The sequence below is a fragment of the Schistocerca americana genome, chromosome 4, assembly GCF_021461395.2.
Source record: "Schistocerca americana isolate TAMUIC-IGC-003095 chromosome 4, iqSchAmer2.1, whole genome shotgun sequence".
NCBI classification, from domain to species: domain Eukaryota; kingdom Metazoa; phylum Arthropoda; class Insecta; order Orthoptera; family Acrididae; genus Schistocerca; species Schistocerca americana.
Genome location: NC_060122.1, coordinates 189,839,830 through 189,854,510, shown reverse-complemented (window position 1 = coordinate 189,854,510; position 14,681 = coordinate 189,839,830).

Sequence of the window (14,681 nt, the reverse complement as noted above, 5' to 3'; positions counted from 1 at the left end):
ACAGTAATTACACTGCATTCTTCGTGAGCAATTGAAATAGTAAGTGACACTTGACACAAGAAATACTCCACATGTTTGATTCTGTTTTGCCATGATTCTTGAAGTGGTGTACACACTGTGAAATATTAAGATCATTCACATTCCGTACTCGTAATTACTTACTGACAGTTATTCAAACTAAAGGCTGTTAGAGGTCATGTATGCATTTCTTTTATTTAATGATGGACAAGGTAACCAAAATGTATTTTATAATTCATAATGAGTAGAAGATTTGTGTCAGATGGATTACACAGAAGTTGTTGTTGGACATTGTGTCTTTGGATTGTATGGGATGATGAATTGAACTTTGCAGTAGGATTCTATCTGTACTTGTTCGAGGAGACTGACTAAAGGAAAGAGTTGTTATGAAAGTGAAATGATATTGGCGATAAGGTTTGTATGTGTCGACGTATTGAAGAGGTATTATTGACGTACTGAGATTGTGTGAACTTGATGATTATTGGAGTTTTGGTGGACAAGAGGTAAGGTAAAAGATTTTGATGATAAGGTTTATATGTATCGACGTAAGAGGTATTATTGAAGTATTACGATTATGTGATGCTGATGATTATTGGAGTTTTGGTTGATAAGAGGTAAAGTAAGTGAGGAGCATATTTTTTATGTTGGTTTATATGGAACAAGGAGGATGAAGATGGCAGACTAGAACACCCAAGTGGAAGGAAGATTGTCTACTCACACACTTTGTTCAATCACTAAGCAGTATATACTTTCTTTTGGAGAGAGGAAGCATCTGCATATCTTGGCACATTGACAGTTGTTCAGCAACTGTACATTTCATTTGGCCTGGCAAACATTAGTCTTGACATGATGACTATGACGTTGACTACTTATTATTGACTGTTATACATTGCTGCCACTACTACTTGATACACATGTCGAAAATCAAATCTTTGACAGAATTGCATTTACACAGTTAACACTATTCAATTACAGAGTAGTACTTAATGTGGATGAAAGATGAGTGAGTGTGTTTTGTGTGTTTTCCTTTCCTAATCCCAAATAATTGGTACCGACCTACCTCCTAAATATTATTTTACTTGTTTGTTGTGACTTGCACTAACACCCATAAATATTATAGGTTTACTGATATTGATGTATTTGTAGTATTTAATATGACAATTATCTGATATCATTTGTGTGTTTATTATTATTTGTATGTTTAGTGTAAGAGCATTGATGATAATTTTGTAAAAGCAATTGTGCGTGTCTTCAAACTGTTGCACGTGCTTGCACCTGTTCAACATGATGGGTGCCACTTGGAAATATTTAATTTCTACTGATAAACTCTGATGAACTGTCTGATTAGTGATAGTGAATATTATGGACTGTTAACTGCACTTGTTCAACATGATGGGTGCCACTAGGAGATGTTTAATTTCTGCTGAGGAACTCTGATGAACTGTCTATTTAGTGAATATTATGGACTGTCACCTGCACCTGCTCAACATAGCTGGGTGCCACTGTTGGAAATGTTTCTACTGACATAATGTCACTTGTTGCTGTCTGCACCTGCTCAACATTGCTGGGTGCCACTGATGGAACTACTTCTACTAAAATGATGTCACTTGTTGGTGTCTGCACCTGCTCAACATTGCTGGGTGCCACTGATGGAACTGCTTCTACTGAAATAATGTGACTTGTTGCTGTCTGCACCCGTTTAACATTGCTGGGTGCCACTGATGGAACTGCTTCTACTGAGATGATGTCACTTGTTGCTGTCTGCACCTGTTCAACATTGCTGGGTGCCACTGATGGAACTGCTTCTACTGAAATAATGTCACTTGTTGGTGTCGGCGCCTGCTCGCCATTGCGGGATGCCACAGTTGGAGCTGTTGAAATACTGCTGATGAAATGTTATGAGACTGCTATTTGCAGCTGTTGACCATTGCTGGGTGCTACTGTTGGAACTGTCAACTACTCTGAGGAGTGCTACTTGTTTATTGAACTATTGAAAGGATTTTATGCGAACATTTGTATAAACTGATTTTGTTGTGTATTTACTGTTTATGAAATGTTATGAGACTCTTGCCTACACCTATTCTTCATTGCTGGTGCCATTGATTGAATGATACTTGTGTAAACTATTATGTAAAATCACATGTATGCAAGCATTTGTATTCCTTACTGAATTTTATATATTAGGTTATTGAATGGTCAGTGCAAAGCCAAAATTTATCTAGTTATGTGATATTTACTTATTAATATTATCTTTAATTCTTGTCTGTATTTTTTTAACGAATTTGGTGGTATTTTCACCACCAATGCTGGCAAAAATACCATCAAATTCTAGCCTGTGGAGGAGGGGCATATGAAATGTGGCTACACTGAGTCACAGCGCCAGAGATTGCGCCAAAGAGTGTTATTCCGCCGACTCCACTGGCAGTGCTTGTTCAGAAGTTGTGATGGTTAGTGCTTTGCTGAGAGGATGTTGATAGCTGTACTATTTGAGGCCATGTCGTGTGCAGTTGTTTGATGGGCTAGACAGCAGATGTTGTTCGAATGGAGATGTTGTAATGATCAGAGTGTATTTTTAGTCAATATATACGAAGGTAAAAAACATTTTTATTATTTTTTTTATTTTTTGTTAAATTTCCTAACGAACAATGCCTCTTGTTCACAGGTTCAGTCAACAAAGCATCTGGCTTGTTTTCATGTATTAGACTGTAATTCGGGTTTCTGTGTGCAATTATAGTATTTCAGTTTTTTTAATTAATTAATTCAGTGTAAATGGTATTTAAAATACCTTGTCTTATTGAGGAAGAACCGTGCCAGATGTGTACGTTGAATCACACTTCCACACACAGAACAGTTACAAATGTGCTTTGTTGTTCGTAGTTTTTGTTTCGTAGCTTTTATAGTTGCTGGGGACTTATTTAATTAATTGTGGTAACGGAAATTTCCTTTCATTCTTTGTTGATATTCTATGCAGTCAGATTGCGGAGTAATAATAGTCAGGGCCAACCGGTCATGAGACTGCGTAACCGGACAGACAGCGACTAAAATTTAAATTATTTGCATTCTATTTAATTAAGCCCCCATGCACCATGCACCAAAGCTTAGTCGTCACAATGCTGCAAGATATAAACAAAATGGAGCAGACCGTTGATAAGCTGCACGTGGTGTGGCGATTCCTTTTCTGCAGTTGAAAGGGAACATCCCATGCTGAGTGTTTGGCAATGTAAGAAATTTAATTTCTTTGAGCTGATAGTATATTCTGTGATTACCCTTTCTTAAGATTAGTGGTAACTACCACTTCTTTTAAATATTAAGGGCTAATACAAGTTAGCAGTAAGAAATACTGTGAACACGTGGGGTTAGTAGTGAGGTAATCTAACACCATATACAAATTGCTAACAGTCCTTCCAAAGTGTTTGGAATTTTATCAGCAAGGACTAACAGCATATGATAAATTGAGAGACCAGCTGCTTGGACTGTAACGAACTGCCCCGGCGAAAAAGAATTCTTCAAAGAACTTTAAACATTCAGGAGAGGAGATGACGATGTTTTCGGGACACCTGTTTTTCAGGCATACATTGCTACAGTGGTGGAGTGTGCTTTGTGAATTGCATCATTCGCGAGGGTATGTGCTAGCGCCAAAGTAGCAGAAGAGCATAGTGTCCCCATCTGACTCATCAAAAATGTCACATACATTAAAATATTCCCAACTGCGAATATGGACCGCCATCATCTGTAGAACGGAATGATGACAATGAAAATTTGTGATGGACCGGGTCTCGAACCCGGATTTCCCACTTATCGCGAGTGGTCGTACACTGCATCGTAATTCCGAATAACGCAGGTGCTGCAATATCGTAACCGTATGTGCTCACCACATGAGATCCAGTAGAGAGGTTTGAAATTTGGTCTAAACCATTGGAGCAATGACTGCTGATCAGCAATTTTACGCCACCATTGGCAGCCAAAGATTGAAAGTAAAAATTTATATTTTTTTTCAAAGGGTAGGGAGGCGGAGGTGTAATTCAGGCCTGGCGATGTTGCCCCCTGACCTCTTCACGGTCGGATAATAGGGGTCTGCATCTCTTAGCTAGGATGGAGTGTCGGAGTTTCCCTTTTGTTTATTTATTTAATCCCAGATCGGACAACGTTGGAGAAGAGGTTAAAGTGTTCTGATGCTAGTTTATGTGGGCTGCATAGGTCGGCAGTGAGATGCGCTCGTCCATATGACATCCCCAGAAGGTGGGGACGGAAACTGCAGAGGCAGCGAAAAGACTGGAAGACACAAGCAGGGGAGAGACAAGGTCCATCAGACACCAAATTGATTTGGCGGGAGAGGTGGTTAGGAATATTCAGTGCCATTAGTTGACGCACATGGTCTGGTAAATGGGTCGCGCTCCAAGGCTGATTTGGCATCCTGTAACCTGCACCAAACGCCAGGGCCTACTTTGTCACCGTCGCCGTAGAGGTATCCAAATTATGGACTGGTTGTGGCAGCTGGGAAGTACATTTGCTCTGGAGAGATGCATGTCTCAGGTAACCATTGTCAGAGAAATGTGGAGATATCAGAGGTCAAATATTGATGGGCATGTGAGGTGATGGATGTCGTAATGGTTGGTAGGCGGGACACAACAGGATATACAGTTGCGTGTAACTTCTGTTGTTTGGCAATTTCTCCATTGGTAACCTAATACCATGTTGCTCGAACATATGTGGCCAGATAAATTTTGCGGGTTATGGCCCCATACATTTGACCAAAGGACTGAAGAGTACTTGGACTATGTTGCATGACATTCGTCGCAGCGGGGTGAGATAGATGGCTTTGGCCGTATTAGGATGTGTGGTCGGGGGTACAGGATGCACATGACAGTAGGCTGCAATTATGGTCACAATACGTGACATGGAGGTATGAATGTGACCAACCGGCACTGGTGGAAAGACATGCTCTGGCTTGAAAACGTCTAGCGAACTGAGTGTATCAGATTGTAGCCGAAGGCCACTTGCGAAAGGAGTCCAATCGTGGTAATCGCGGTGCAATAATGGCAGGAACTGTGTAACTTGCAACTGTTTCGATGCATCATAGCGACTGATGCATACCACTCAACTGAGAGAGTTGAGAAGGCGGAGTAGATTGTTGTAGATTTCTGCGCGCTGAAAATTAGTGGCTGTCGATCGGAATGAATAGGGGGTGAAGACATTGCTCAGATACACGATGGTCTCCTGCCTTGCAAACAGTGCTCATTCGGTATGTGGGACGCCACGTCCTATTGGCAGCGCTACAGATTTATTCACGATTATCGAGCTGCCTGTCGCTGTGCTGTATGTCACGACTGCTTCAATGATCAGTCGTGTTTCCATTCCAGAGCGGAGGCCGACGAAGGAAGACGTGCTGTCGTTATGTCATTCCCATCAGCACAGATTGCAGGTTCCCAGTGACAGCTTCCATCACGAAGGAGTATAATAGGTTTGATATTGGACAGCCTTGACATACAGATCGCACTATCGGAATTGGACACGTTAAGCGACTGCAATCGTGTATGTGGGATCTAACTCTGTCATGTACGCCATGTATGACGATGAGGAAGGGGCCATCGCAGGGAATAGGAAACTGTGGTATGCTTTGTCGTATGTACTATCGCGGTCGTTTGCAACCGTAGCTACCCGGAGCTGGCACTTCGGGCTAATGCTACATCTCCATGACCATCTCCGGTTGCAGTCTGCGTAGTCATCTGACCACCTCTTGTCGTCTCTTGCAGTGAAAGGATGCTGAGAAGAAGCGGACGAAGGCGCGCCGCCAGATCGCTGGCAAAGATTTTATAATCTGCATTAAAGAGGGTAAGTAGGCAGTAATCAGTGAGCGCTACTCCACGTCATGGCTTATGTGGAGGAAATGAGTGTGCCCATGATGAAGCCGAGAGGGATTATGTAGACTTTTGTGTAAGGTTCTGATACATGCTGGTCCATCTTCTTCCAGAAGACATGATAAAACTGTACTGGTAAATCATCCATTCCGGAAGATTTGTTAAACGCAACCTTGTCAATGGTAGCTTCCATTTCGTCCCTGGTAATCAGTTGCCTCAAATGCGTAATCTCCATCGAGATGGTGAACGTGATGTAGGGCAAGACCGGACCAGTGGCTGTCCCATCAGCAATCCCGATTCCGTAGATGTTCCGGTAGTGATCGGCGAAAGTGGTGAATATTTCAGATTGCTGGGTGAGAGTTTATGCCTTTTGGATGACGATTTTGGTTATGAGCTGTTGTTGTCGTCGTCGTCGGTTACGGGTTGCGGTATGATGCGTGGTAAATATCTACTGGTACAATGGGTCCTGTAGACGCATTCTCACGAAAATTTCCTGTAGACGACATCGGGCAATCGTTACTATGCGCACCATAATCCGCTGCTGAACTCTCTAGATGACGGCGATGGATCCTTTGGTGTCTAAGTGTCGTAGGATGGCGTAAAAGTAGTGAACTGTTTGTCGGTGGCATTCCGCCATGTCCTTCCCGTGTTGCATAACGGCTTGGCAAATAGGGCATGACACAACGTTATCACTACTCTAAGAAAAAGATTGAATAATCAACGAAAGGATAACGTTCTACGAGTCGGGGCGTGGAATGTCAGAAGCTTGAAGATGGTAGGGAAACTAGAAAATCTGAAAATGGAAATGCAAAGGCTCAATCTAGATATAGTAGGGGTCAGTGAAGTGAAGTGGAAGGAAGACAAGGATTTCTGGTCAGATGAGTATCGGGTAATATCAACAGCAGCAGAAAATGGTATAACAGGTGTAGGATTCGTTATAAATAGGAAGGTAGAGCAGAGGGTGTGTTTCTGTGAACAGTTCAGTGACCGGGTTGTTCTAATCAGAATCGACAGCAGACCAACACCGACAACGATAGTTCAGGCATACATGCCGACGTCGCAAGCTGAAGATGAACAGATAGAGAAAGTGTATGAGGATATTGAAAGGGTAATGCAGTATGTAAAGGGGGACGAAAATCTAATAGTCATGGGCGACTGGAATGCAGTTGTAGGGGAAGGAGTAGAAGAAAAGGTTACAGGAGAATATGGGCTTGGGACAAGGAATGAAAGAGGAGAAAGACTAATTGAGTTCTGTAACAAGTTTCAGCTAGTAATAGCGAATACCCTGTTCAAGAATCACAAGAGGAGGAGGTATACTTGGAAAAGGCCGGGAAATACGGGAAGATTTCAATTACATTACATCATGGTCAGACAGAGATTCCGAAATCAGATACTGGATTGAAAGGCGTACCCAGGAGCAGATATAGACTCAGATCACAATATAGTAGTGATGAAGACTAGGCTGAAGTTCAAGACATTAGTCAGGAAGAATCAATACGCAAAGAAGTGGGATACGGAAGTACTAAGGAATGACGAAATACGTTTGAAGTTGTCTAACGCTATAGATACAGCAATGAGGAATAGCGCAGTAGGCAGTACAGTTGAAGAGGAAAGGGCATCTCTGAAAAGGGTCATCACAGAATTTGGGAAGGAAAACATACGTACAAAGAAGGTAGCTGCGAGGAAACCATGGGTAACAGAAGAAATACTTCAGTTGATTGATGAAAGGAAGAAGTACAAACATGTTGCGGGAAAATCAGGAATACAGAAATACAAATCGCTGAGGAATGAAATAAATTGGAAGTGCAGGGAAGCTAAGACGAAATGGCTGCAGGAATAATGTGAAGACATCGAAAAAGATATGATTGTCGGAAGGACAGACTCAGCATACAGGAAAGTCAAAACAACCTTTGGTGACATTAAAAGCAACGGTGGTAACATTAAGAGTGCAACGGGATTTCCACTGTTAAATGCAGAAGAGAGAGCAGATAGGTGGAAAGAATACATTGAAAGCCTCTATGAGGGTGAAGATTTGTCTGATGTGATAGAAGAAGAAACAGGAGTCGATTTAGAAGAGATAGGGGATCCAGTATTAAAATCGGAATTTAAAAGAGCTTTGGAGGGCTTACGGTCAAATAAGGCAGATGGGATAGATAACATTCCATCAGAATTTCTAAAATCATTGGGGGAAGTGGCAACAAAACGACTATTCACGTTGGTGTGTAGAATATATGAGTCTGGCGACATACCATCTGACTTTCGGAAAAGCATCATCCACACAATTCCGAAGACGGCAAGAGCTGACACGTGCGAGAATTATCGCACAATCAGCTTAACAGCTCCTGCATCGTAGCTGCTTACAAGAATAATATACAGAAGAACGGAAAAGAAAATTGAGAACGCGCTAGGTGACGGTCAGTTTGGCTTTAGGAAAAGTAAAGGGACGAGAGAGACAATTCTGACGTTACGGCTAATAATGGAAGCAAGGCTAAAGAAAAATCAAGACACATTCATAGGATTTGTAGACCTGGAAAATGCGTTCGACAATATAAAATGGTGCAAGCTGTTCGAGATTCTGAAAAAAGTAGGGGTAAGCTATAGGGAGAGACGGGTCATATACAATATGTACAACAACCAAGAGGGAATAATAAGAGTGGACGATCAAGAACGGAGTGCTCGTATTAAGAAGGGTGTAAGACAAGGCTGTAGCCTTTCGCCCCTACTCTTCAATCTGTACATCGAGGAAGCAATGATGGAAATAAAAGAAAGGTTCAGGAGTGGAATTAAAATACAAGGTGAAAGGATATCAATGATACGATTCGCTGATGACATTGCTATCCTGAGTGAAAGTGAAGAAGAATTAAATGATCTACTGAACGGAATGAACAGTCTAATGAGTACACAGTATGGTTTGAGAGTAAATCGGAGAAAGACGAAGGTAATGAGAAGTAGTAGAAATGAGAACAGCGAAAATCTTAACATCAGGATTGATGGTCACGAAGTCAATGAAGTTAAGGAAGTCTGCTACCTAGGCAGTAAAATAAACAATGACGGACGGAGCAAGGAGGACATCAAAAGCAGACTCGCTATGGCAAAAAATGCATTGCTGGCCAAGAGAAGTCTACTAATATGAAATACCGGCCTTAATTTGAGGAAGAAATTTCTGAGGATGTACGTCTGGAGTACAGCACTGTATGGTTGTGAAACATGGACTGTGGGAAAACCGGAACAGAAGAGAATCGAAGCATTAGAGATGTGGTGCTATAGACGAATGTTGAAAATTAGGTGGACTGATAAGGTAAGGAATGAGGAGGTTCTACGCAGAATCGGAGAGGAAAGGAATATGTGGAAAACACTGATAACGAGAAGGGACAGGATGATAGGACATCTGCTAAGACATGAGGGAATGACTTCCATGGTACTAGAGGGATCTGTAGAGGCCAAAAACTGTAGAGGAAGACAGAGATTGGAAAATGTCAAGCAAATAATTGAGGACGTAGGTTGCAAGTGCTAGTCTGAGGTGAAGAGATTAGCACAGGAAAGGAATTCGTGGCGGGCCGCATCAAACCAGTCAGTAGACTGATGGGGAAAAAAAAAATTGGCCGTTCTATAGGTGAGAAGTCATCGTTTACAAGTTTTGCAAGACTGTCGACAACGGGACAACGGCAGACCGGTTGTGATCAAAGGAGAATCGTGCAGCTGTATGCACTGTGGTCAGAGAAATCCAGCGGCACAGTTCAGCGTCTTGGACATCAGATGCTGCATCCTAGCAGACGTAAATTCTATGACGTCGACCTACCGAATGGCTTTTTTAATGTATGGGGCCGTGACCATTGCCAAGCTTCTCTTCTCATATGTCACTGAGTCAGAGGTCTCGGACGATCGTGTGGATTTCTTCTCAGGTACTGAAGTGAGAGCCTGATATTTCTGTTTGCAAAATACAATTGAATTCGACTCATAGTATTCAGCTATCGTAATACCTCAAGAGCACTGTCTTCGGACTAGAACGGCTCTCTTCCGCCAGCGGATGATACCAGATGGTGCATAGATGTCGATGATATGCATGTCGATAGTGGTGAAGGCCATGCCTCGTCATGTTGGAAGAATGGTTCCTTAACGAACATACACTCCTGGAAATTGAAATAAGAACACCGTGAATTCATTGTCCCAGGAAGGGGAAACTTTATTGACACATTCCTGGGGTCAGATACATCACATGATCACACTGACAGAACCACAGGCACATAGACACAGGCAACAGAGCATGCACAATGTCGGCACTAGTACAGTGTATATCCACCTTTCGCAGCAATGCAGGCTGCTATTCTCCCATGGAGACGATCGTAGAGATGCTGGATGTAGTCCTGTGGAACGGCTTGCCATGCCATTTCCACCTGGCGCCTCAGTTGGACCAGCGTTCGTGCTGGACGTGCAGACCGCGTGAGACGACGCTTCATCCAGTCCCAAACATGCTCAATGGGGGACAGATCCGGAGATCTTGCTGGCCAGGGTAGTTGACTTACACCTTCTAGAGCACGTTGGGTGGCACGGGATACATGCGGACGTGCATTGTCCTGTTGGAACAGCAAGTTCCCTTGCCGGTCTAGGAATGGTAGAACGATGGGTTCGATGACGGTTTGGATGTACCGTGCACTATTCAGTGTCCCCTCGACGATCACCAGTGGTGTACGGCCAGTGTAGGAGATCGCTCCCCACACCATGATGCCGGGTGTTGGCCCTGTGTGCCTCGGTCGTATGCAGTCCTGATTGTGGCGCTCACCTGCACGGCGCCACACACGCATGCGACCATCATTGGCACCAAGGCAGAAGCGACTCTCATCGCTGAAGACGACAGGTCTCCATTCGTCCCTCCATTCACGCCTGTCGCGAGACCACTGGAGGCGGGCTGCACGATGTTGGGGCGTGAGCGGAAGACGGCCTAACGGTGTGCGGGACCGTAGCCCAGCTTCATGGAGACGGTTGCGAATGGTCCTCGCCGATACCCCAGGAGCAACAGTGTCCCTAATTTGCTGGGAAGTGGCGGTGCGGTCCCCTACGGCACTGCGTAGGATCCTACGGTCTTGGCGTGCATCCGTGCGTCGCTGCGGTCCGGTCCCAGGTCGACGGGCACGTGCACCTTCCGCCGACCACTGGCGACAACATCGATGTACTGTGGAGACCTCACGCCCCACGTGTTGAGCAATTCGGCGGTACGTCCACCCGGCCTCCCGCATGCCCACTACACGCCCTCGCTCAAAGTCCGTCAACTGCACATACTGTTCACGTCCACGCTGTCGCGGCATGCTACCACTGTTAAAGACTGCGATGGAGCTCCGTATGCCACGGCAAACTGGCTGACACTGACGGCGGCGGTGCACAAATGCTGCGCAGCTAGCGCCATTCGACGGCCAACACCGCGGTTCCTGGTGTGTCCGCTGTGCCGTGCGTGTGATCATTGCTTGTACAGCCCTCTCGCAGTGTCCGAAGCAAGTATGGTGGGTCTGACACACCGGTGTCAATGTGTTCTTTTTTCCATTTCCAGGAGTGTATGCAGACACGCCACTGCCAAGACATCACCAGAAGAGGTATGTGGAAAGTATTCAGCAACGTGAGACCGACCTTCAGATCTCTGCGAGATCAGGGAGATCTCCACCATCATCGATGCACAGCTGTACTCTTTCCACCACATTCGGCAACGTTCCGTGTAGTGTATACCGTCCCGTGTTGCTTATTTCATGTGTAATTGCCTCACCGAGATCTGCAGTTGTCTGTGGTTTTCTACACTCAGCTTTGAAGATACGCCCACAAGAAAATATCGGGGGGGGGGGGGGGGTGGGAGGGGGGTGAAGGGATGGCAGGGGGGGGGGGGAGGAGTTATGTCATATGATCGGGGGACCACCATTTTTTTTGTGATTATTTGGTCACGAAACAAACTGCTTACGAGTTGCGTGGAAGCGTTAGCCGTGTGACACGTTGCTCTATCCTGTTGTCTCTGAGTTCGACGTAACCCAGCTGCTCCACAAATGTACTGAAGATGCCCGTATAAACTATAATGTCTACGTCGTATAAAAGAGAAAGAGCTAACAGTACTGGAAATTAAGAAGGCTTACCACACTCCGACATTCTCAACATTCAGTTATGCTTCGCGGATAATATGGGGGTTTACATCACCCCAGTATCTGCTGTTTTGTGTGTTAGTGTAACCTGAGAGTTGATGTAACTTGGTGTAACCTGGGAGCCTCATCCGTGAACGGTATTATGGAGAGAATGTCTGGACCTTGAATATGAAACCCATGGAACCATCGACAGTTACACCTTCTTTTCTCATGAGCTGTTTCTTGCATTGCGTGCATCATGTGCTCTCTTTGTGGTCAAATGCCGATTTCCTCGCAGTTCTAATATGTGCCATAAGATATGCCCGTGTCCTGGCTCAGTCAATGCAATGAATTCCTTGGAGAGTTTTTAAAGCGTATTCTAACATTATGAAGTCGATAGTGCACACTGAATTTTCTCCGGATTATCCGTTCTGCTGTAATCAATGAGTCGGTCTTCCAATAAGTTTTCAAAATTAAAAAAAAATCGCAAACCACGGCAGGTGAGGCTACGAACGAACTGACATGAGCCGAGCGAGAGCGGCATTGTACTGAACAAAGGACCTCAAGTGCAGAAAGAAAGATCAACTTTCCAACAGCGAGCGGTACTTCAGATTCTCCCAGAATTACTGAGATCATTTGTACAAGCTTTCGGAACGAAAGTTTGACCCATTGAAATAGTTCAGGTTTATATTCATCGCTCTTTAGTAGTCGGATACTAGCCGAGCGAACGTTCCTCGCACAAATGAAGACCAGACTACTGCTATAAACGGCACTATGTAACAAGTGACCTGTACAATTTTCCATAGTGTAATAGACAAATGGGGAGCTAAAATTTCATCTGTATTTCTAATTGTTCTCTTTGAATGAACATTTACCAACATAAGGTTCTTCCACTTAAAATATGATTTGGACAGGACTGGTTGCACAATGATCTACAGAAAACCTACGGCAGTACCTCAGTCAATGTCAGGAGTAAAACTAGATGGAAAAAAAGGCAATGAAAATGAGAGTAAACTTTTGATGGGCACGTAGCTGAAAACGGGAGTGTTTTTTTAAATGAGAGGGATTTTCTTTAACTCGAGAGCTGTGATGACTATCACTGCAGGTTTTAACATAGTTTTTCCCGTTATGCTTTAAATTGATTGTAAATTTTGCTACAGTACCAAACATACTGGGTGATCAAAAAGTCAGTATAAATTTGAAAACTTAATAAACCACGGAATAATGTAGATAGAGAGGTCAAAATTGACACACATGCTTGGAATGACAAGGGGTTTTATGAGAACCAAAAAAAAAAAAAAAGCAAAGTATTGCTAGACGCGTGAAACATCTCTTGTGCGCGTCGTTTGGTGATGATCGTGTGCTCAGCCACCACTTTCGTCATGCTTGGCCTCCCAGGTCCCCAGACCTCAGTCCGTGCGATTATTGGCTTTGGGGTTACCTGAAGTCGCAAGTGTACCGTGATCGACCGACATCTCTAGGGATGCTGAAAGACAACATCCGACGCCAATGCCTCACCATAACTCCGGACATGCTTTACAGTGCTGTTCACAACATTATTCCTCGACTACAGCTATTGTTGAGGAATGATGGCGGACATATTGAGAATTTCCTGTAAAGAACATCATCTTTGCTTTGTCTTACTTTGTTATGCTAATTATTGCTATTCTGATCAGATGAAGCGCCATCTGTCGGACATTTTTTGAACGTTTGAATTTTTTTGGTTCTAATAAAACCCCACGTCATTCCAAGCATGTGTGTCAATTTGTATCTCTCTATCTATATTATTCCATGATTTATTCAGTTTTCAAGTTTATACTGACTTTTTGATCACCCGGGACATCAATTAATATCAAATTTCCGCCCCTCACTCAGACTGTAGAATAATTTCAGACACATTACACTACAGCCCAACAACACAAATTTCCGTAACGAAAATGGTCTTCTTTCTAGTCATAGGAGTGAAATTGAGCATCTGATGAGCAAAGTGAAACGCTGTGTATAAGAATTCTTAGGTGGAACTGAATAATCTGTTAGTGTTACGGAACTTTTAATCAGAAATACACTGACAGACCAAAACATTACGACCGTCGTTGGACGCCGCCTGACGGCGTTGCGGGCACGTGACGCGGTAACAAAAGTATGTAAGCGGAGCAGACACGGACAGGGTATCACACAAGCGAAGATATGAGCTACAAATGGGGAAATCCACTGAGATAAGCAACTTTGAAAAGGGGCAGATTATGATTATGCAGAGCCTGTTAACGAGTATCTCGAAAACGGTGAAGCTGGTCGAATATTCAGAGGCAACTGTCGTGTCTACGGAAAGAGATAGGACAGCGAAACTACCATTAGGAGCTAAATGGTCGGACGTCGCTCTTCACAGAACGTGGGGATCAGAGGCTTGTGTGCTCTGTAAAGTAGGATAGATGGAGATCTATGCATAACGCTGGTGCCCCCACAAGTGTTTCGGAATACAGCGTTCATCGTACCCTTAACCAGCGACATCGTCTATTACGATTGCAGTAGACACGGGACCTTCGGGAACTGACTGTTGATCAATGGAAACGTATTGGCTCTTCGGGTGAATCAAATTTTTGCTACACTATGTCGATGGCCGTCTCCAAAACACCGTCTTGTAGGTGAACAGCGCTTCAAAACAAGCGCTGCGCCACGGACGCCAACTAGTGGGAGACTTTCTCTTGCATTG